General features: G+C 45.5%; 1 protein-coding gene across 1 annotated transcript in view; it reads right to left on the minus strand.

Moving 5' to 3' along the window:
* Positions 1–17228, minus strand: part of LOC134944006 (putative mediator of RNA polymerase II transcription subunit 12) — a 62697-nt gene extending 45469 nt beyond the window's left edge. Inside the window, exon 1 of the mRNA XM_063932550.1 lies at positions 16957–17228. The gene's annotated coding sequence lies outside the window, so the exon portion shown is untranslated. The remainder of the gene's footprint in view (positions 1–16956) is intronic.
* Between the last annotated feature and the right edge of the window lie 8178 nt (positions 17229–25406).

Raw genomic sequence — 25406 nt, forward strand, 5'->3', positions numbered from 1 at the left:
GATCACATCCAACTCACTCTTCAACGGTTATCATTGCTGAAAATCGGGAGCTGGATGTCCAGAGGCACATGCGATCGTTTCCTTTGTGCGTAAGTTTTCTCCGCAATCATATTGTCTTTCTTGTTGTTGGGGGCCATATCTCTCTCTCTCTCTCTCTCTTCTCCTCTTTCTCTCGTATTCTCTTAAAACGTAATAGTATTGTATTGTATTTCCTGTGTAGTTATCAGGTTAGGTAGTCTATGTTATATTGTAGTGTATGACTTGTATTGTAATAATTCTTTTGCAAGTATAACATTCATAATATATATATTAGGCGTTGGACCCTAAGTACGGTATCTGTGTATTTCTTATAGTGTTTAGTATTCTCAGAGCGTCGGTGACGCTCAAACAGCTTTTAAGTTAATAAGGTTACACTGTGTTGCATCTACACCCTATCTCTACACTAAGGTTTTACAGCATATTACATTGTTTATGGTTTAGATATAAAGGTTTAACATTGTGAGCGTCTGCGCCGCTCGTGATCTCCTCGTGGTCTCGAGCGTCCGCTACGCTGATAGCGTAGCATTACGGTAGTCGCTCACCTATAAGGGTGCCCGATACCAACAGCGTATTCTCGTGAGCGTCTGTATCGCTCGAGCAGCCCGCTCCCGATACAGCGTCCGTTACGCTATAGTGAACCATTACGTTAGTCGGCAGCCAATAGCGTGCCTGCCTGTGATCTCTTTGCCGTGAGCGAACGTGACGCTTGAGCGTCTCGACCACGGCTAAGCGATTGTTACGCAACGAGCGTACCCTTACGGTACTCCATACGTAAATAGCGTACAGTGTTCTTAGACCTCATAAAGGGTTTTATATAAGATAAATATTTAGCTTTATCAATTGGCGGCTCGTCCTGTCCTTCACATATCTCTGCTAGGTAATTTCAGCAGACATTATCCATCAGCAAAGGGCGGGAGATCATATTCTTCGCAGTGCTGACAGGATAAGCGTCTGCTTCGCTTAGTAAAGGGTGCTGAAGGAATCCGGAACCGGAGGTAAGAACAACACACTAGTGTCTTTTAAGACTGTTTATTTCTGTCTTGCGTACACACGCACATATCTGCATTTCTTTTTCATTCGTGTATTTTCATATATCACTCTCCTGTTTGCCATTTTATAATTGATAAAACGTGCTAAGAGAGATTTGTCGCTATTTCATAGTTAAAGTGTAAAAGTAATGCGTTAAGGGATAAAGTGTAAAGCACACACAGCTCTACCTAAAGGTAAAAGGAGAGATTGGTGTGTTGCGCGGTAGACGATCGAGGATCATCTACATTGATAAACGTGTTAGTTGTGTTACGGTGGACATTGGTTTTGTGTACACGTGTCTCTAACAAAGGACTGAGACTCGCGTACGCAAAGCCCGACGCACGCAGCGTAAATTACGCAACGGAGCGTCTGGGTACGCCCACGTAACTCAAGTCACACGATAGTGTTGATTTTTAAATAGCGCATCAGGCGATAAGTAACGCAAAAGGCGATAAATAGCGCAAAAGGCGATAAGTAGCGCATCAGGCGATAAGTAGCGCAAATCTATTTTAAATCCGAAATTTAAATTAACAGATCCTTCTCCAAATTTACAACACATCTGGTCTAAAGAAAAATTTCTGCGCAGAAATAGAACTAGAAACAAAAGTGTACATGTGATGAGTGAGTGTTTTTAAGTTTTACAATTTTGGGGATTGAACCACAGAAATCATCGAGTTCTCGTGAAGGTACATACGTGTAAGTGACATACATGGTGGCTAGGGAGGCATCCCTGGTTAAACATATATAAAATTTGAGCATTAGAGTGTAGCAGACCAGGAGGTCATACTGTAACAGACCAGGAGGTCGCATAACAGACCAGGAGGTCCAGGTACAGCAGACAAGGAAGTCCGCTATAGAGACAAGGCACAACACCAAAAAAGGGTTGGTGCGACACCCATATAGGAAAATAAAGCTCAGGCTGAAGGAATTCGCAGCTGCTGAATGTCGATTCCACTGGTCGCTCCGTACATACGATTAGTTGCTTATGTACTGAACGATTGTACCGCACGTAATTGTGTGCATTAGTTAGTAACCTGACCAGTACCATTTGTGTACAAACCCGGTCATAAACGCTATTTGTACATTCTAACGTGATTTGTGTAATTTTTTATTTTAACCAAAAAGGGAAATTCTCTGGTCACTCAGGAATTATCCGACAACCCCACCTTTACTGGAAAGGGTTAATGCTCTTCGGATCACACCCACATGTTCCAGTAAACTCAGGTTAATAGGTGCCCTGGGTTGAGTACGCCAGCACTATATCAGTGTGTGGGCATATTGGTCGGCGTGGGCGAGTGAGTGAGGTGCTCGGTAAACTTCACCGTCAACCTATCTTAGAATATTTTGGTTTTATGGGGGCCAGTTGTTCAGGAAGGGGGCGATCAACCTCGGTTCGGGTTGATTCTGTAAACCGACCAGTCGGGTCGGCAAGGTACGTAATGTGTGAAAAATACGGAAGGCACACAGAAATTTTATGTGATGAATGGGAAAGAATGACAATGCATGACGGGGAGAAATTCCCAAGAATAGGTAGCTTCAGCCCAGAAGTGTTAATGAATTTAAGGAGAAGGATAGGTCTTATTAAACCAGCAAAGAGACGGATCAAACATTATGATTGTTTAAAATTATGGCAACAAGAAAGTGAAATGCAAAGAGAGTTAACTGACATATCTGACTCTTATCTTGGGAGGAGAGACATGGCAATGGAGAGAATTATGGTTGCGGAGAAAGGCACAATGTTGAACAATAAAAACGCACTTAGCAACTGTAGTATAGATGATAAGAATAAGTGTAATAAACATAACAATGATAATTGTAATGCTGTTAAATGTACAACTGTTAACCCGTGCAAGTTGCACCCCATGTCAAACTTCCCTCAGGAATACGAGCAAGAAAGTGAACCCAACACGATGTCGGCACCTCTTCCAGCAGCCATCACACAAGACATCCAGGTGGACGCGACCAAATCGGTAAAGGCAATAATCAAACCCCCTAACGGAGGGTCAGGTGAGGTCGTGTCCACAGGTACGTACAGTGTTTTATATCACGCACAAACAAATGTACCCCATATTGTAAGACCAAAACAAGGTGATGTAATTGAGTTTAGTCCTGTCAGGGTGATCACAGTCCCCAATGGGAAGACTGACGATCAGGGAATCCTTCCCGTCAAGGACAGTGCAATGCGCTGTCCCTGGTCCCGGATGGAATTGAGATCAATTATGTCTGAATTTCCTGATCCCAGGAAAAATCTAGTAGCATTTCAAAGGTTTGTTAAAGAACTAGGAAACTCCACAGAACCCACCAACAAAGAGTGGCGGACAGTGCTGAGGGCATGTTTGCCCTGCAGTGTTGACCCTGCGAAATTTATTGCTGATTGTAAATTAGACACGGAGGTACCTTGTACAGAGGAACACAATCAGGAATGTATTAAGCAGATCAACCGACAGTTGGAAATATATTTCCCAGCCATTGTCGAGTGGAACAAAATCTTCTCCATAAGACAAAACGAAGGGGAAAGTATTTCCAATTATTTCAATCGAGCACTGCAAGTAATGGCTAGGAACACTGGGATCACAGACATCAAAACAAGTGCACCGCACAGAGAAGTAGCAGTATCTGTGCTAATGAATGGTTTAAGGGAAGTGTTGAGAGCAAAGATACAGATCACCAATCCATACTGGAGAGATAAATCAGTAACTGCATTAAGGGACTCTGCTGTTGGGCATGAGCAAAGCATCATCAAGCACAGGGAAACAAAGAAGCCTCAGATCCCTGTGGTTAAGCCAAAGGTGAAAAGGTGTTATAACTGCCAAAAGGAAGGTCATTTTGCAAGAGATTGCAGATCAGGAAGTAGACAAAATTCACATAAACCCCCTAGACAAAGATATGAGCAGGGTTATGACACACCAAATCATAAACAGGGATCATATAGGAAGAATTTTGAGCCACACCCATAATGTGCAATCAGGAAAGGTGATCATTAGGACTGATGGTAAGCCTGAGGTTATAGTTAATAAATTGGGAGGTCATTCCCTGAAGACACAGGAATGACCGGGTGAAACGTTGTAAATGTATCTGTGAAATGTTTCTTTTTCTCTCTCCCCATCTCTGACGATTATTGGTAGGATTCAAACATTGCATATATACTTGGTCTTTGCAGAAGTCTACCAAACCCCAGCATGACCTATCCGCATCAATGTATTCTGGCCAGATACAGACAGTGGAATATGGAAGTGCTGGGGGGAGGGACTGCGCAAGGAAACCATTGGACATGTAGATATGACAGCCTGATGATCTGACAATGTTTTAAAAATGTTTATGTTTGAAAAAAAATGTTTTTTTTCCCTGTTGTTGTTCTCTGTTGATTTATGTGATATATACATATATGAATTGTTCTCTCTCTCTTTTTTTTTTTTTTTTTCTCTCTTCTTTCTCATGTTTTCGTGTTATAAAGATGGTATGTCACACATCAGTTAGACAAATGGTAATGCAAGATTTTTGCTCCTTACAGAGAGATCGCTGGTTTGGAAGGAATATTGCATCACCGGAATGTTCGTTTGGAAGACTGAGAGACAGCACCTTTGAGATGACAGCAGAACAAGAAGAACAACAAGACTAGAGAACTTAATTATCGTAACAAGTTTCTCTCCCCCTCAAACTGTTTTCCTGTACCCCCATTACAAATTTCTTCTTTTCTCCTCCTGTAAGATGGACTTGCCCCAAGAGACTGTGATATGGATTTTCCTGTTGACCATGATGTTGACCAGAGCAGTCTGTTCCGGCGAGAGTACCAGTGAGGTCGAGAAAGGATCCAGAAAGGTTCCGATGACTGAGACAGAGGTGTAAATTTCCAATAGCAACACAACCACCAAGCAAAAGGCGAGTACCGGAAACGATCTAACAGCCATGTTATTTGTAAACATTGTTAGCTGAAAAGAAAACTGTATCTGTAGGCTCTGTGACAACGTAATTGAGGATGGGTGCATCGGGAAATGCCAGTCCAGTTTTTGGTATCCACATGGACCGGCATCCATTGAGTGACTATCACTCCTTAGTGGGTAGTGTGTTAAATCAAACAGATTGTTGGGTATGCTCTCAAGTACCTCAAGGTCATAGCAAATCAGGACTAGTACCATTTCCTTTAACGATAGGGGAGGTACTTGAGCTAAGTGGTGGGAGGCCGGTGGACAGGAGGTTTAATATCTCCAGTCCTCCTAGTTTGAAGCTCCACCAATATCATGTGGATAGATCCCTCATATGTTTTAACATTTCCAATCCCCGAAAGCCGGGAAATTGGGAAGTGTCATGGAGTAACCAAACCATGACCTTTTCATATAGAGCAGATAGAATACCGACAGATACAGAGCTTATACGCCACATAGCCAGTAAAGGAAAATCTTTCCGATATAGGTATACCCTAGGAAATAGGATTACGAGAGTTGGAGAGGTATCACCAGGATACTGTGCACATATCGTACAAGCTGATACATGTACTAGACAGATGGGAGAATTAGGGTTAGGAGATCTCACATGGAAGATGTGTAATATGGTTATGTCCTACTCCGTCCCATATGTTCTCCCCGATGATGCATATTTCATATGCGGGAGGAAGGCGTATAAGTGGCTTGCCCCAAACTCTGAAGGATTGTGTTATATTGGAAAAGTACTGCCTGAAGTAATGACTGTATCACATGCCAAAATGAAAGATATACACCGTGTTGCCCAAGCTCCTTATACTCACACCCATTACGAGCACGTAGTTAAACGGCACCTGATAGAAAGAACAGAGCATCCGGCCTCTGACATGATCCATGAATCCACCGGGATTCAGTTTCTAATCGCGTTAGACATCACTCGCACCGCCAGAGGAGTGTTGAATTATAAATACATATCTGCGCTCGGAAATTTGTTAGACAATATCACAGAAATGTATGATGACACGTTTAGGTATACTGGAAGAGAACTTCAAGCTTATAAAACAGAACTACAGTAGTTCAGCATAGAATGATTCTCAATTATCTCACAGCAGTAACAGGTGGATATTGTGTCACACTGGCAACGGCGTGAAATGTTGCACATATATTACAAATAGTACCAAGGACCCGGTCGAGGTCATAGACCAAAAGATGGACGATATTCTCCAACTGAAGTGGGAATTTCGCAGGAGACACAATCTCACCCTTGCTGCTGTGAGTAATGAGCTGACTGGTTGGGTGTCATGGTTGAACCCGCAAATTGGTTCTCCGGTTTAGGAGAATGGGCTCAAGGAGTCATAATGGATGTAGGGAAGTTTCTCCTATGTATCTTAGGTGTTATCATAACGATTGGCTTGATATTTAGATGCGGTCAGGCTTTAACGAAGTGCAAACGAAGTACCAGGGTGATGAGTTTAAGGAGTGAGGAAACTGTAATTCCCATGGATTTGATTTACGACCCGACGGTAGAAACAATGATGTAATGAAAATGCGATTATACGGTCCGTTTCTTTCACCTGTTTTTCCGTTTTCTCCAAGGTAAAAAGACCCACTTGGACGAGGAATTTGATGAGCCGATATACAGACAACAGATGGATTAAAGAAGAAGTTTTGACAACCTGATACACAGATTTTTGATGAACTTTGCCATAGATCCCCAGTTTCCCTAGAAATTTTAAAATTACGCTAGCCCAACACTTTTGTAAATCTATGGACATTGACAAAGCTTTTTGCCCACACGCCTTTTGGCAAAAGCACAAAGAAGACTGCATTCAACAGACACCGAACAAGACTTCAACCGACCAATGTTAATTTACCTGACATAGAATACCACTGCATTTACCGTAATTATGTCTTTTCTTCATCTCTACAACCTTCAGGTAATTACACACATAGTATAGGGAATACAGGCACAGATATCAGCAATCACATATTCCCCCATTCATGTATCATCAACTAAAATGTGCTCCCCATTTTGTTGCAACCAAAATCCGAAAAGAGCTCGGTAAAGTTTGACAGCCCATCCACAGACCCGTACCGCGGGATAAGAAGGAATTCAAATGTATACTTCGCAATGCCTCGAAGCTTGATTTAAAACACGTACGGCACGATGATACATGACCCCCAAGCACGGATTCATACACACATGCTTCTGCTATCTCACTAGGTCATACCCTTTTCCTACCTTCTCCTCTCCTCCCCTACCCAACCATGTAAATGTATTAACCCCTGACATATATTTTTCTCTTTTTGAAATGTTTTAGGAAGTGGCAGTTATTGTTGACTGCCAAAGGGTGGACTGTCAAAGTCAGAAAAATATCACGGTGCACACTGCCATATTTGCACCTCACACAGGTCTGCGCTGCGCATGCGTGCGCTCTCCCGTGCGTGCGCATACTCGCTGTTGCGGGCACCCGCGGGCGCGCGGTATGTGCATTTACGGTAGAGTTCATGTGTTCGTAGCGTGCGACTCAATCGTTACATATTTCCACTATATAATGTATTTTGTAGATCATGGTCCCTTTGATAGAATCTGAAAGTTTGGTTAATGTAGAATGTTCATGAACAGAGAAATTCCCCTTTGTTTGATACGAAGGGTCAGACAGGAGTAATACAGTGGTGTTTAGTATCCATCGGAAGAGTATTTAATTAGCAATATTCCGGTGTTGGTTTGAAGCGGATTAATCGCTCGTGCGAATAGTTATGGACATAAGAAGTTTATGTCCATTTACTATTATTTGCACTTACTTATCCATGCGGCGGGAAACCTAGTTTCCCACCCACCTGAGCAGTTGGAAATCGTCACAGCCCACCTGTATGAATCAACCTATGACCTTTTGTTATAATGCGAGGAGGAATTCCTGTGTCCAATGAACAATGAGATTGTAGGGACCATTGAATTGTATTGTGTGTGGGGCATAAATAGACAAGCCGATCACATCCAACTAACTCTTCAACGGTTATCATTGCTGAAAATCGGGAGCTGGATGTCCAGAGGCGCATGCGATTGTTTCCTTTGTGCGTAAGTTTTCTCCGCAATCATATTGTCTTTCTTGTTGTTGGGGGCCATATCTCTCTCTCTCTCTCTCTCTCTTCTCCTCTTTCTCTCGTATTCTCTTAAAACGTAATAGTATTGTATTGTATTTCCTGTGTAGTTATCAGGTTAGGTAGTCTATGTTATATTGTAGTGTATGACTTGTATTGTAATAATTCTTTTGCAAGTATAACATTCATAATATATATATTAGGCGTTGGACCCTAAGTACGGTATCTGTGTATTTCTTATAGTGTTAAGTATTCTCAGAGCGTCGGTGACGCTCAAACAGCTTTTAAGTTAATAAGGTTACACTGTGTTGCATCTACACCCTATCTCTACACTAAGGTTTTACAGCATATTACATTGTTTATGGTTTAGATATAAAGGTTTAACATTGTGAGCGTCTGCGCCGCTCGTGATCTCCTCGTGGTCTCGAGCGTCCGCTGCGCTGATAGCGTAGCATTACGGTAGTCGCTCACCTATAAGGGTGCCCGATACCAACAGCGTATTCTCGTGAGCGTCTGTATCGCTCGAGCAGCCCGCTCCCGATACAGCGTCCGTTACGCTATAGTGAACCATTACGTTAGTCGGCAGCCAATAGCGTGCCTGCCTGTGATCTCTTTGCCGTGAGCGAACGTGACGCTTGAGCGTCTCGACCACGGCTAAGCGATTGTTACGCAACAAGCGTACCCTTACGGTACTCCATACATAAATAGCGTACAGTGTTCTTAGACCTCATAAAGGGTTTTATATAAGATAAATATTTAGCTTTATCAGTTTCTAGGTCGACATGTGCTAGGTCGACAGGTCAAAAGGTTGACATGAGGTTGTTGTTGTTTTTTTGGTGTCGTTTTCTGCGTACAGTGACCGGGAAGCTGAATTAGGGCACCGTGTCCCCTTGCATGGCAAGCTTCACTCGCCATGCTTCGGGCAAGGTGCCTCGCTTCGCTCGGCACAGATTACCGTTCCAATCGTAGTCCACGTGGATCGTTAAGTATGAAAAAGTTCAAAAAAATTTAAAAAAGTTAAAAACTCATGTCGAACTTTTGACCTGTCGACCTAGCACATGTCGACCTAGCAACACTGTCAACCTTCCAACCCTGTCGACCTACTGACTGTCAACCTATAGTGGTCGACCTAAACATTGTCGACCTAGACAGTGTCGATCTTCAGACCGGATCCCATCTGTGTGATCCCATCATGTGCGTGAATCTGTGTGAGGGGGTGGGGATCAGTGGGTGAGAAGAGGGAACTGAATGAGTGGAGTAAGGGGTGAGAAGTTTGATAGACTTCTTGGAAAGCAGCCACTAACCCCTATTGCACACTGTTACTGAAGCCGCTGCGGCCACTGTAATAAATCCTTTACCTACGTACTCTGTCCCCAGTTAGCGTACACAGTCCCGTACTGTGCACGCACTTTGCGTACACACGCCGGAATAGCCGTGCAGCTTACACTCAGTGCATACACACAGACCGACACGCTGAGAGCACGAGGCAGCTCTAGGTGTGGCAATTACACTATACAAACGCTCAACAGAAACTGAATGCGACACCAGTATTTGATTGTATGTTGTGGTCCAAAGCAGCAACAAGTAATAATATATTTGTAAAAGGGGATTACAATAAGTTAAAATATAATGGTACAACACAATACAATTCAATCACAGAGAGAGAGTCACACCCAATGATACGTACGTTTGTTCGCCTGCGCAACCCGGATCCGGTCCTCTAGTCGATCTGGCAAGATGACCTTAGAGCAAGAGAGAGAGTGACCGGCCCAGGTGCAAGGTTTATATACCCATGCCCAAAATACAATACAATAGGGTTGTATGCTCTCCACCGATTAGTTGGAGGGATGGTCGTTTACAGAACAGGAGAGGTCATTGGTCGGTTTGAAGAGATGGGCGATGCCTTGATCCAGGGGTGTGTACTGCTGGTCAACTCTGGATTCCCACCGCATACCAAGTACATAATAAACACAAATATACCTTTAATCTGCCTTTGCGAATAACTATTCGCAACGACATGCGATCTTCTCCAAACCAACACCAGATTATTACTCATAATTATCCGAACACGCAGATACCATGCATGATGCTCTGATCAGTTACTGTCCCCTCGCATACTGTAAAGGTGTATAATTCCCTTGTTGTGCCTTGCAAATAAGTAAAAGTTGCATGAGGGGAAAGCGGAGACTATGTGTAATGTGTGTACTAAGTTTGGGAAATATGTAATGTGTGACAGATATTTCCATGTTCATTAGGTTACTTTGTTATGTTATCTCCAAGCAACATGATCCTACACATGAAATGACCAACCATTCTCAAGATACACACAAATAAATATATATAATGTATATATATATATATATATATATATAATTCCAAGAGTTTTGACTATAAATGTTATACCTCTGATCTATATAAATGTAAGTTGTCAGCTGTTAGTGATTTGTATCAGCAAGGCTTGTGTTCTTTGTATAGTATATTTGTCTCCTATTGTCCTGGTTTCTATTAAACAATGACAGTCTGGTTTTGGTTGTCTTCAGTATACCCTCTGAAACAATAAGGATAACTAGAGATATTTACTTTCCTCACAGATCAGGGTGCCTGTTTCATGATCACAAACCTTTGCGTAAACAAGACATGTCTTGATATATTCAAGACATTGTTTTAGAAGAATGTGTATGTGTGGTTTGATTAGCTTGTGTGTGAACAGTAACTTGCCTTTGAAGATTACACAGTCTGTACAAATTCGGTACTATAAGGATAGAATATGGAACATGGCTTTGGGGGCCGTTCTATGCGTTTGCGTATGTCACCGTATTTACCCATACCCCACACTAATACGCAGGGCTTCACGAGCCAATGTATGCAGCGTCCGTGTCTGCGCATGCACGGCTAATACGCAACCGCACAGAAGCCACTCTGAATGGTGTCTGTATGTGTAGTGCGGGTTTGTAATATTTTCCGACTTCGACAGGGGGGGGGGCTGTATGGGAGGATCTGAGTGGGGAGAGCTATAGGGGGGATAGCTATATTATGTGAATGTGAGTGGGGGGGTCTGTGTGAGGAGCTGAGAGCTGTATGTATTTATATATACATTAATATGGGACACTGAGGTGGTATATTTCCTAGGGTCCTGTGGGGTCTTTATCTGGCTCTATACAGTCTACATATTATTTGCCCATTTGCCCCACTTAGGGCTATAGCAACCACCCATCATATGGCACCTCTCCCTGACTGGGGGGGCACCAGACTGCGGGCGACTAGGTTGAACTTTATATATATATATATACGTACTCGCGCAACTTACTTATGTTACACTGTATGTTTTCCCCCCCAGATGTATTGCAGTACCCTGCGGGCCCTGTCTGCCAAAAGGACATCTTACTTGCACCTCTTTTGTTTTCTGACCAAGCAAAATAACAAAACAAAACAAATGGGACAGTAATATCAAATGAGGCGATTTGAAAAAGTATGTTCTGAGTCATGTGACCTTTAGTAAATCTGACATTTAGAAAACCACATTGAAAATTGCTGAAGGGACCAGAAGCCACATTTCAGGTTTCAGAAGCCACATTTCAGTACTTTTCCCCATTGATATCTGTCAGCCAGGGCCGGTGCAAGGTTTCTCAGCCCCCCTTGCAAAATTTCAGCCGAGAAGTAGTCATGCGCCGGTCACTCATACTACACCCCTTCAGCCTACAGCCCCCAACCACAACCAATACTCACTTCCTAGCCCTTCAGATGAAAGTGTAACCTAAAAGTTCCACAGCCACCAATTGCATTAAGTACAACAAGGATGTTTCTTTCAGAGTCATCCTTAATTTTGTGATAGGCAGACCCAGTGCCCCCCCCCCCCTCCCCCCCCCCCCGCCAGATTCCAGCGCCCTAGACAGCTGCCTAATGGTAGAGCCGGCCCTGCTGCCAGCCTTCGATGGAGAAATGCATTTCTATAGGCAGGACTGGCAATAGTAATCTTAAGGCCCTGTACATATGTTTTGTGTCCCCCAACTCCCTTTGGTAGGTACAGGCTGATTGACCATTGGTACATCCCTACTGTGTCTTTCCAGCCCCCTCCCAGTGTCTTCAACACCAGCCCTCCCATGTCTCTCCAGCCTGATCCCCCTCGCTGTCTCTCCAGCCTAATCCCCCTGGTGTCCATCTACAACCTCATTTCCCTCTCTGTCAATCTCCAACCTCATCCCCAATTCTGTCTGTCCATCTTCAGCCTAATCCCCCTTTTTGTGTATACATCTACAACCTCATCCCCCACTTTGTCTCTTCAGTCTCATCCCCCTTTCTGTCTGTCTATCTCCAACCTTATCCCCCTATCTGCCTCTCCAGCCTCTCCAGCCTCACCCCTCTCTTAGCTACATGCCATGACGTCTGCACCACAGATGCAAAAAACTTGCATTAATGCACTGCCTGCCCGTCGGGCTCCCTCTTCATGCCTTGCTGTGTAGTTTTCACTGCAGTGACACAGACAGGGCTGAGTGCAGCGATCCGTCTGTGCAGTCTCCTTAGTGTCTGGGGCCCCTAGGAGTTTCGGGACCAGTACAACCACCCCACTAGTACTCAGTGCTATTTTTGCAGGAAAATAGGTTCAGGAACTGTGGGCGGGGAAGAGGTGAGAGGTGATGTGGGTGGAGCTACCAAAGCGGTGGGGCATCAATTGGTACATATGCTTTTTTTTTTAAAAACATATGCTTTTTTTTTTAAAAACACATAATGCCCTGAGTACTGGCATATATACACATAATGTCACCAGTAGTGCCAGATACACATAATGCCCCCAGCAGTGCCAGATACACAATGTCCCCAGCATTGCCAGTTACACAATGCCCCCAGCTTTGCCAGTTACACAATGCATCCAGCAGTGCCAGTTTCACAATGCCCCCAGCAGTGCCAGTTACACAATGCATCCAGCAGTGCCAGTTTCACAATGCCCCCAGCAGTGCCAGTTACACAATGCCCCCAGCAGTGCCAGTTACACAACGCCCCCAGCAGTGCTAGATACACAATGTCCCCAGCATTGCCAGTTACACAATGCCCCCAGCATTGCCAGTTACACAATGTTAATACATAAACACACAGCGCTTATATAACCACCAAAAAATCTATTAGCATCAACTGTTTTAATTGATATCAAGTTTCTTCAGCTCCTACTGGTGGTACTGTTCCACCCACTAATTACCAGAGATATAAAAGAACTTATAAAGGAGCGCTAAAACAAAGATATACAATCAAATAGAATTATAACCAATTTATTTAAATACACTCCACATAGAGCACAAAGATAAAATTCATAAAATGTGCAAATGATTGATTCAATCCCATGCCTTTATTTCCAAATAACCGTCCATTAAGGTTTCCCTGAGTAACAATCCGTAAGTCTGCTTGTGACCAATTTGTATCGGCTGTATATTATATGGACACACTGGTCCTTTTAATGCAAATTTTCACAGTCTCTGTGGTACCACATTAAATGTATGTCCAGAGCGGGGGAGAGGGGGAGAACGCTGTGTGAGAAGATGAACACAGCGGTATGCTATGACCCCTTTTACAAGCTCCTTCCCGGCCGTAGTATGAATTGCTGGATACTCACGGCCACCGCAGCTCCTATTGCACGGGGAGCGGGCCTTCTTAGCCAGGTCCCGCTTCAGCTGTATCCCCGGTCAAACGGCTCGCCGGCCTGACACAGGTCACAAGATGAGATGCAGAAGCTAAAGGCAACAGGATCAGTCAAAAGTGCCCTCCTTACGCGTTTCTCCGCAAATAGGGCAAGCGGTTTCGTCAGAGGAATAACGTAGCTGCAGTGTTGGATCATTTTATAGCAGGATTAGCCAATCATTCTGCTAGTTACCTTAATTACACTCAGATGTTTTTACTCGGCATGTGTAACTCATTAGTGTATCCACCCAACACATACAATTCTCACTATCAAAAACAAGCATTAATCCATTGCATCATTTCTTGACAATAATTAGCAGTTAATAATCATAGTATTTAATAGTTTTTAATAGTTTTTTGGTGGTATATATCTACAACAGTTTCTAAAAGAAACATATATCTAAAAGATAGTAAAATTCTTAGAGCTGACCAGGAGACTAAAACTACTCAAAATACAGATACTCTCTGTTATATATTAACGAATCCCTCCACAAGTCTAGTGCAGCCTCAATAGCTCAGAGGGTTTTTCCGCTGCACACAGCACCAGGGGTAATGGGTTCAAATCTATACAAGAACCATCCTTTAACATATCGTTTGTTATATAGTACAATAGTTCAATAGTTATATCGTTATAAATTATATACACACACACACACACACACACACACACACACACACACATTCTTGTTCCCAAAAATAAACAATAATAAAAATATATCTTCTAGGAACATCTTATATGTATTCTCTATACACAGAAATATTAATCCATTAATCTTATGTCGTGATGAATCCATAACATCCCACTAATTGTAATTAAATTATAATTTTTAAAATATTTTATCTACACTTATTGAAGAAATAACTATAGGACAAGGAAAGAGTTTATCACTCTCGATGGTATAACATATATTGTAAAGCAGGGCAGAAAAGGAAGGAAGGGGAGAAAAAGGGGGAGGGAAGGGGAAAATTAGGAAGTGAAGAAAAAGAGGGGGGGGGGGGGGGGGGGAGAATTCAGTTTTTTGTGTGGGAGGGTTCAGTTTCCTGGTGGAGAGAATAGAGTTGGAGATGTCACAATAAGCTAAAAATCTAACAACCCCCTATGTTGTTCAATTCAATATTCTCATTGAGCCCACCAGGAGTGAGGGTACCCAATGAAAATATCCAGAAAGCCTCTCTTGTACACAGGCGATTGAATCTGTCCCCAACTCTTGGGGTAGGTGCTACTGTTTCAATCCCCTGAATAGTAAGCACTTCAACTTTACCAGCATGATGATAAACTACATGCCTTGACAGCAGGGCCGTTTCTTGGGGCAGGCGAGCAGTGCAACCGCACTGGGCGCCCGCCGCGGCACTAACTGTGGCTCCCTGCTTCACCCTCCTATTTCTCCCCGAGTAACTCGCTCGGGGGGCAGAGTTTCACGGAATGACACAGTTGCGTCGTTACGTCACGTCGCAACCCCATCACTCCGCGAAACTCGCCCCCCCCCGGAGCGGAGTACAGAGGGGGATCCAAGTTAGGAAGAGGGAAAGGCCAGCGCGAGGAGTGACTGGTGAGGCGGGCCGAAGAGCTGTAATCGCCTCTGTAAGTATTCTCTCTCTCTCTCTCTCAATGTGTAAAATGGGGACACCTGCCGTAATGTGTGAAATGGGGACTCTTGCCTGCCGTAGTGTGGGGATTTAATGTATCAAGGGCATTGCAGTGTGTGGTATAATATGGTGCAGGGGGCATTACTGTGTGGGGCTTAATATGGTAGAATATATTTTTCCCTGTGGTGGTCGTGATCTGTTGGAGCAGGGTCAAAAACTGGATTGTGAGGTAGTCTTTTCAGAGGAGGCAATGCCCATTTAAATGAGACCACACCCATTTAGATGAGGCCACGCCACCCCTTGCCGGGTGCGCGCACAAGTTTTTTTTTTTTCATCTAGGTGTGTGTGTGTGGTGGGGGGGGGGGGCACATTTTTTTATGTCATGGGGGGGGCATATTTTTAAATCTCGCACTGGGAGCCAAATTGGCTAGAAACAGCCCTGCTTGACAGGCTATGCTTTAAGTTCTTCTTCAATACGTTCCTTATATGCTCAAGGAACCTCGTATTCAAGCTCCTGGTGGTCCTACCCACATATTGTTTCCCACATCTACAGCTTATTAAATATATAACATATGTCTGTTGGCAGTTAATAACGGTCTCTATATCAAATATAAGACCCAAATTCATAGATTTAAAGCTCATACTTCTATTTATTATGAAATTGCAAGTAAGACAATTCTTTCTACCACATTTATAACAACCTCTCAAAGGAGTTAACCAATAGGAGCTGCGGGTGGCCGTGAGTATCCAGCAATTCATACTACGGCCGGGAAGGAGCTTGTAAAAGGGGTCGTAGCATACCGCTGTGTTCATCTTCTCACACAGCGTTCTCCCCCGCTCTGGACATACATTTAATGTGGTACCACAGAGACTGTGAAAATTTGCATTAAAAGGACCAGTGTGTCCATATAATATACAGCCGATACAAATTGGTCACAAGCAGACTTACGAATTGTTACTTAGGGAAACCTTAATGGACGGTTATTTGGAAATAAAGGCATGGGATTGAATCAATCATTTGCACATTTTATGAATTTTATCTTTGTGCTCTATGTGGAGTGTATTTAAATAAATTGATTATAATTCTATTTGATTGTATATCTTTGTTTTAGCGCTCCTTTATAAGTTCTTTTATATCTCTAGTTACACAATGTCCCCAGCATTGCCAGTTACACAATGCCCCCCCAGCAGTGCCAGTTACACAATGCCCCCAGCAGTGCCAGTTACACAACGCTCCCAGCAGTGCCAGATACACAATGTCCCCAGAAAATACATTTTGGCCCAGGCAGGTTCAGGAACCCAGTTCCTGATGATGTCATATTTAATGAGAGGTTCAGGAACTCAGTTCCTGCTGAAAAATAGCACTGCTAGTACCCCTCTGTGGCCAGACCTATCTGTTTAAACTCTAAGCAATGTAATAAGCTTCACATGACATGTTACACAGCCTGACTATGGCTAATCTGGGCAGTATTTTAGGAAAGGAGCAATACATTTTATTACATGTTTATTAAACTCTCTAGACACCAGTAAAGGGATAACGTTTGTTATTTGTTCATTGTCAATGTTATCTGTAGTCACATAATACATTTTATTTTAGTCTTATTTCAACTTTTACCTTATCTCCAGGGTTGCAAGAAGCTCTACACATAGTATTGGATAGCGCAGACGTCTGATTGTTTGTAATCATGGGAGACTGCCCACACCCTGTTTTACTTCCCAACATAAAAGGCTGGTAGCGTCTATGTGTTGTTTCCCACAGGTGCTACGTTCTTCTGCGCTGATACCGAACTGAGCATGCTGGTTACATAACACACAAAAATAGCTTTCTATCTGTTACCGCTCCATGGTGTCACATACAGCAGTGGCAGAGAGCTTCCAGGCCCGGGGTCTGGGCCCATCAGTGTAATGATAATAACTGAAGTATCTGCAGCAGCCTCTGAGTCACAGAGAATTCCAGGACTGAACTTGGGAAATGCTCAGCACTGGGTGACTGTAAGTGCCCAGTACAACTGCCCTGATCTACTTTTATTCATTTCTGCCCTGTACTTACATTCACAAATTATATTTATATTATATGTTGTGCAGATCTGACAGCTTGTGTGCGTGAAGGCATGGAATGACAGGAAGTGGGCGAGATACTGGTCAGTGCCCTGCAGTAAGGTCACATAAGTTATCCTGCGTAAGTGACTTTTAACAACCTTACGAGTTTGATAGTACAATATTTTCTATGTATTACAAAGAATAAAATCGATGAACTTATAAAAAATAAATAAATAGGAGGCCGCTGGGATATTAACTACATCCCCTTAGTACAGCTGCTGAACATTGTTGACCATTGCTTTCCCCTATGGGGGTCATTCCGAGTTGATCGTAGCTGTGCTAAATTGCTACGATCATCTTTCCTGACATGCGGGGGTACGCCCAGTACGGAGCTAGTCCGCCCCGCATGTCAGTCCGGCCCCCCCTCACAGAAATGCAAAGGTATCGCACAGCACAGACCGCGCCTACAAAACGGCAGCCAAACGCCGCTGTTTCGCCCCCTCCCGCCCATCGATTGCCTCTGCCTGTCAATCAGGCAGAGGCGATCGCTGTCCTGCTATGGCCTTCGGCCGCCCCGCATGCGCAGGCGCACTACGGCGCCGGCGCACTACGGCGCCAGCGCATGCGCAGCAGGGACCCATTCGCTCTGCTGCGTTAAAACACAGCGAGCGAGCGGGTCGGAATGACCCCCTATGTCTCCAGTCTTCCCTCTGTCTTGGGACCAGAAGGAGCTATTTCATTCCTCATCACAGTGAGTCAAAATCTGAGAGTAATTAGGTCTCCTCTGCGAGCCTCCACCAACAGACTGTAGCTGCTCTGGACCTAGAAGTATCTGGCTTGTCAGTTTTATTACAGTTTACATGGAAGTTTTAGCCCTGTGTCTCTTCAAGAGAGTGCTGTAGCAAAGCACTAATAGGCCACAGACCAAGTCCACCACTGTCTATGTCACATATATCCTCATGCCGTCATGGAAGAGGGGCCAAGAACAGGCAGGTGATTGCTGGGTATATCCTAAGGTTGTGCTAGTCAACTCTCGAAGCAGGTATATCCTGCAAGCCAAATACAGGCCCCACCAGGACAGCTACTTTCTCTCCATGCACCCTGTACGAAGGCAGCGTTCAGGCACCACCTGCTTCAATGTATAGGTGATAGGTAGGTTAGCCCCTTCAGCTGAGGGCCCCTGTGAAACCTCCAACATGTTGCTCTCGGCCTAGCCTTCCCCTGCCAGCAGGGCAAAACCATGTGCACTGCAGGGGAGGCAGATATAACATGTGCAGAAAGAGTTAGATTTGGGTGGGTTATATTGTTTCTGTGCAGGGTAAATACTGGCTGCTTAATTTTTACACTGCAATTTAGATTGCAGATTGAACACACCACACCCAAATCTAACTCTCTCTGCACATGTTATATCTGCCCCCCCCCCCTGCAGCGCACATGGTTTTGCCCAACTGCTAACAAAGTTCCTGCTGCTATCAACTCGGAATCACCCCCATAGCGCAGTATCCTGGTCAGCACGGACCATAATGAGCTTCCTGCTGTGTGCATGTTGTGCACATGAACTATAATTCAGTTCTACTGACGACGGCAGTGAACTGATGAATCTTTCCTCTCTCTGCACAAGTTTAAGGCATCACACAACAGAACAAGGCAGCCTACTCAATAAGGTAAGTGAGATCGGTGCTGGGGCTGACTGGGCAAACTTTGCCCAGATCACTGGCCCATTAGAACCATCCACATGCCCCTTACGTGCCATCAGACTCCTCCACATCTCCCTTATGTTCCATCAGACCCTTCCATATGCCCCCTACATGCCCTCAGACTCTTCCATACGCCTCTCACATGCCATCAGACTCTTCCAGATATCCATTATGCGATATGACTTCTCCACACACTCCTAATATGCCGTAAAAGCATTATTACATAAGGTAGTCCTTCCAAACAGGAATTCCTTGTTCCTATTTTTCTGACAAGTGGGGATCCTAAATGACATGGCCACTACCTATCGTGTGGCCATGTCACTACCATTCATAGGCACTGCTGTTTGTCACACTGTCAGCACAGCAATGATGATATGGCTGCTCATTTGGACCTACAGGATCCACACAATCACTTAATCTGTATAAGTAGCATTTTAACAATGTCGGGATACTTGCACCGGTTTTATAGTGTCCACAAAAAGTCACTGTCAATATAGTGAATGTAGACATCCGGACTGTATCCCGTCTTAAGAACGGAGCTGAAGTACCCACAAATGATGTATCTCCTACCACTTATATGGGAAGATGCCGCCTCTTCGGAACAGGCCTCATCTCCATAGGCTACGCCACACTAACCTGCACGAACCGATCCGCCTCTCCAGATGTAGTGGGCTACAAGTGGACATTACTCAAGGTTCTAAAATTCCATGTTGCAAAGTAAAATTAAACATGTTATGTCTCAGGGTTGAATTGGAGGGTGGTCTTCTGTTTGCCGGCGGTCGGGCTCCCGGCGCTCAGTATACCGGCGCCGGGAGCCCGACAGCCGGCATACCGACAATTATTTTCCCTCGTGGGGGTCCACGACCCCCATAGAGGGAGAATAAAATAGTGTGGCGCGCGTAGCGCGCCACCGTGCCCGTAGCGTGGCGAGCGCAGCGAGCCCGCAAGGGGCTCATTTGCGCTCGCCAAGCTGTCGGTAAGCCGGCGGTCGGGCTCCCGGCGCCGGGATGCTGGTCGCCGGGAGCCCGACCGCCGGCCACCCGTAGTGAACCCGAATTGGAAATGAGGCCCTTTCCTTGTATATTGCACATAACATAAACGCATATATTTATCCTAATGAATGTGCCACCAAAAGAAACTTCCAAAACAAAATATTGGTAGCATGAAATAAAAAAAATAAATTTGTTACCGAGGAACCTAATGCACTGCAAATGCTGTACAGAAAAATAGATCTGCCATAGAATATCTCGTGTCAGTAGGGAGTTTTGTTATTGAACGGGGCCATGAAAATCAGGGCAGTGGAACCTGCAGCTCCCACTCTTCATGGGACTATTGGGGTCAGTCTGACCCGATCGTACGCTGCAGTTTGTCGCAGCGGTGCGATCGGGTCAGAACTGCGCATGCGCCGGTGCGCAGTGGGCCCGCGCATGCCAGACAGACGAAGGCCGTCGGGCCGCTACAATCGCCTCTACCAGATTGACAGGCAGAGGCGGTCACTGGGCGGGGGCGGAACGGCGGGGTCTGGCCGCCATTTCGTGGGAGAGGTCCGGCCAGCGCAGGCGTGGCCGGACTGAAGAGGGGACGGGCCACATCGGCTGCATGACGTCACACGCAGCCGCTGCAGGCCGGGAAGCGGTGAGAAGCTCCTGGCCAGCACGCTAAAGCTGCGCTGGCTGGGAGCTACTCCTGAAGTGCAAAGGCATCGCCGCTGTGCGATGCCTTTGCACTTCTGCGGGGGGGGGGGGGGGTCAGCACTGACATGCGGGGCGGACTAGCCCTGTGCTGGGCGTCCCCCCGCATGTCAGTGTGAATGATCGTAGCTAAATTTAGCACAGCTACGATCAACTTGGAATGACCCCCTATGGGCCTAATTCAGAGTTGATCGCAGCAGCAATTTTGTTAGCAGTTGGGAAAAATCGTGAGCACTGCAGGTGTGGCAGATATAACATTTGCAGAGAGAGTTACATTTGGGTGGGTTATTTTGTTCTGTGCAGGGTAAATACTGGCTGCTTTATTTTTACATTGCAATTTAGATTGCAGATTGAACACACCCCACCCAAATCTAACTCTCTCTGCAAATGTTATATCTGCCTCCCCTGCAGTGCACATGGTTTTGCCCAACTGCTAAAAAATGTCCTGCTGCGATCAACTTGGAATTACCCCCATGGTTTTGCCCAACTGCTAACAAATTTGCTGCTGTGATCAACTCTGAATTAGGCCCCATGGGGGTAATTCCAAGTTGATCGCAGCAGGATTTTTGATAGCAATTGGATAAAACCATGTGCACTGCAGGGGAGGCAGATATAACACACCACACCCAAATCTAACTCTCTCTGCACATCTTATATCTGCCTCCCCTGCGGTGCACATGGTTTTGCCCAATTGCTATCAAAAATCCTGCTGCGATCAACTTGGAATTACCCCCCATGTGCAGTGCAGGTGGGGCAGATGTAACGTGCAGAGAGTTAGATTTGGGTGGGGTGTGTTCAAACTGAAATCTAAAGTGCAGTGTAAAAATAAAGCAGCCAGTATTTACCCTGCACAGAAACAAAATAACCAACCCAAGTCTAATCTCTCTGCACGTGTTATATCTGCCACACCTGCAGTGCACATGGGCCCTCATTCCAAGTTGGTCGCTCGCTAGCTACTTTTAGCAGCTGTGCAAACACATAGTCGCCGCCCACGGGGGAGTGTATTTTCGCTTTGCAAGTGTGCGAACGCGTGTGCAGCCGAGTGGAACGAAAAAGTTTTTTGCAGTTTCTGAGTAGCTCTGGACTTACTTAGCCCTTGCGATCACTTCAGTCTTTTTTGGTCCCGGAATTGACGTCAGACACCCGCCCTGCAAACGCTTGTACACACCTGCATTTTTCAAAACACTCCCTGAAAACGGTCAGTTGACACCCATAAACGCCCTCTTCCTGTCAATCTCCCTGCGATCGGCTGTGCAACTAGATTCTTTGTTAAATCCATCGCCCAGCACGATCCGCTTTGTACCCATACGACGCATTGTGGTGCATGCGCAGTAGTATCCTGTTCGCTGCGCTGCGAAAAACAGCAGCGAGTGATCAGCTCGGAATGACCCCCTTAGTTTTGACCAACTGCTAACAAATTTGCTGCTGCGATCAGCTCTGAATTACCCCCTATAGCAGAGGTGGGGAACTTCTGTCCCGCGGGCCGTACAAGGCCCGCAAAGCCATTAGTTCAGGCCCAGCTTTTTTTGTGTCAGCGAGACATGCCACCGCTCAGTCCGGCGGCGGCGTGTCTCAGCTATCAGGGCAGGGAGGAGAGCGCAGCTATATGTCCGGCGGCAGTGGAGGGTAGGCTCTCAAACCAGCCGGTTCGTGAGCCAATCAGAGCTCGCGGACCGGCAGCCAATCAGGAGCCGCTGCCGCAAGCTCTGATTGGCTCACGAACCGGTGGCTGGTTTGAGACCCTACTCACCGCCGCCGCCCGACATAGCCACGCTCTCCTCCCTGCCCTGACAGCTGAGACACGCCGCCGCCGGACTGAGCAGCAGCAGCGGTGAGCAGCACAGTGCGGTGGTGGGGCATTTGTGTATTTGGCACTGTGGGGGCATTTGTGTATCTGGCACTGTGGGGGCATTTGTGTATCTGGCACTGGGGGCATTTGTGTATCTGGCACTGGGGGCATTTGTGTATCTGGCACTGTGGGGGGCATTTGTGTATCTGGCACTGTGAGGGCATTTGTGTAGCTGACACTGTGGGGGGCATTTGTGTATCTGGCACAGGGGGCATTTGTGTATCTGGCACTGGGGGGGGGGGCATTTGTGTATCTGGCACTGGGGGCATTTGTGTATCTGACACTGTGGGGGCATTTGTGTATCTGGCACTGGGGGCATTTGCGTATCTGGCACTGTGGGGGGCATTTGTGTATCTGGCACGGGGGGCATTTGTGTATCTGGCAGTGTGGGGGGCATTTGTGTATCTGGCACTGTGAGGGCATTTGTGTATCTGGCACAGGGGGCATTTGTGTATCTGGCACTGTGGGGGCATTTGTGTATCTGGCACTGGGGGCATTTGTGTATCTGACACTGTGGGGACTTTTGTGTATCTGGCACTGGGGGCATTTGCGTATCTGGCACTGTGGGGGGCATTTGTGTATCTGGCACTGGGGGCATTTGTGTATCTGGCACTGAGGGGGCATTTGTGTATCTGCACTGTGGGGGCATTTGTGTATCTGGCACTGGGGGCATTTGTGTATCTGACACGGTGGGGGCATTTGTGTATCTGGCACTGGGGGCATTTGTGTATCTGGCACTGTGGGGGGCATTTGTGTATCTGACACTGTGGGGGCATTTGTGTAGCTGGCACTGGGGGCATTTGTGTATCTGGCATGGTGGGGGCATTTGTGTATCTGGCACTGCACTATTGGCGGCATATGTGTATCACGTCCCATTTTAATTGGCCACACCCATTTTTTGGCACACGTGCGCCTTCTGCGCATGCACTCACTACCTCTAAGGGGCATAACTACTGGGGGGCAGAGTAATTTTTAAATTCATAATTGTTGTATTGCCCCCGAAGGATTTTATAAATATCCAAATGGCCCTTGGTAGAAAAAAGGTTCCTCACCACTGCCCTATAGACACAAGACTGTGCGTCATACATATAATAAGAGTTCTGTATCTGGTGTACATAATGTGCTATGTATCTATTTATAAAACCCTGCAAGTGCAAAACTGTGCTGTACAAAAACATTACAACAGTAATTGACATCTAAAACCCATGAAAAGCTTGATTATAAGATGTACAGTATATTGTGCATTAAATAGTAGTGCTGTCCTTTTAAAACTTGTCTGTTTAAAAACTGGAACCAAATTGCTTAGTTTCAGTTTCTATTTTTGCTTCTGGAACTCCACCATAATAATCAGAAACAGTGGTCAGTGATTAAAAAAAAAAAATGCATCTGTGCAATATAAAAAACAAACAAACAAACAAACAAACAAACATTAATTCTCTCATAATCTAGGATTAAATCTTTGAAAAGTGACAATGGCTTGTATAGCTTAGCTAAGTACTCATACTCACTGGTAGCTATTGCATGTGCTTTACTAACATTTTTAATTCTAATAAAATTAATGGTTTCTATGGGCTCTAGGCAAAGCTTCCGCATACCACACTTTGTTCCCCCGATAGCCATATCCCAACTGTTCACGTAACTAACTTTTTCAAATTAACAATAATACATTTTACCTTCTCCTGGTTTATAGGTAATGGGCCCTACACACTGGCAGATAACACTGAAAGATATGAACGATCTCGTTCATTAATGAACGAGATAACGTTCATATCTTTCAGTGTGGAGGCACCAGCGATGAATGACACGCGGCCCCGCGCTCGTTCATCATTGGTGCCACGTCGCTTGTGCATGCAGGCTAATATGGACGAGATCGTCCATATTTGCCTGCACTGCTATGGAGCCGGGTAACGGGGGGAGTGAAGAAACTTCACTCCCCCCCCCCCCCCTGCCGTCAGGTCGGCCGTATCCGCCGTCGGGCAGTTTCGGCGGCGGATCTATCAGTGTGTAGGGCCCATAAGATTACAATCTAGATGCACTGGGTACTCATGCAATACACTGTCCGGGCGCCACTGCTACCCAGGGGAAACACACGATTTCTAGAGTATATTTATAAAAGGCTTACGGTCATTAGGTTGACAAGACTTAGGTCGACAGTCATTAGGTTGACCACTATTGGTCGACATGGTCAAAAGGTCGACATGGTCATTATGTCGACATGAACAAGGTCGCCATGGAAAAAGGTCGACTTTTTTTTTTTTTTAAAGTTTTTCATATTTTACGACCCACCTGGACTACAATTGGGAACGGTAAACTGTAACGAGTGCAGCGGTAATGGAGCGAGGCACTTTGCCCGAAGCATGGCGAGCCATGTGAGGGGACATGGTGCACTAATTGGGGTTCCCCGTCACTTTACGAAGAAAACGACACCCAAAAAAAGTTAAAAAAACCATGTCGACCTTTTTTTCATGTCGACCTAATGACCACATCGACCTTTTGACCATGTCAACCTAATGCATGTTGACCAATAGTGGTCGACCTAATGACTGTCGACCTAATGACCCATACTCTTATAAACAGAGCTGGACTGGCCATCTGGCACTTCTGGCAAATGCCAGAAGGGCCGATGGGCTGGTGTGCCAGTCCGGTCCACAGAGAGCCGGGAAAACTGCGCTCAGCGCAGCTCCCGGCTCTATGGTTTGTTCTCCGCTGCCGCTGCCAGACATGCAACATTGCTAAGCAATATGGGGTCGTGCCATGAGTCCACGCCCCCTGACTTGCGACACGCCCC

The sequence above is a fragment of the Pseudophryne corroboree genome, chromosome 7 (genome assembly GCF_028390025.1).
Source record: "Pseudophryne corroboree isolate aPseCor3 chromosome 7, aPseCor3.hap2, whole genome shotgun sequence".
NCBI lineage: Eukaryota > Metazoa > Chordata > Amphibia > Anura > Myobatrachidae > Pseudophryne > Pseudophryne corroboree.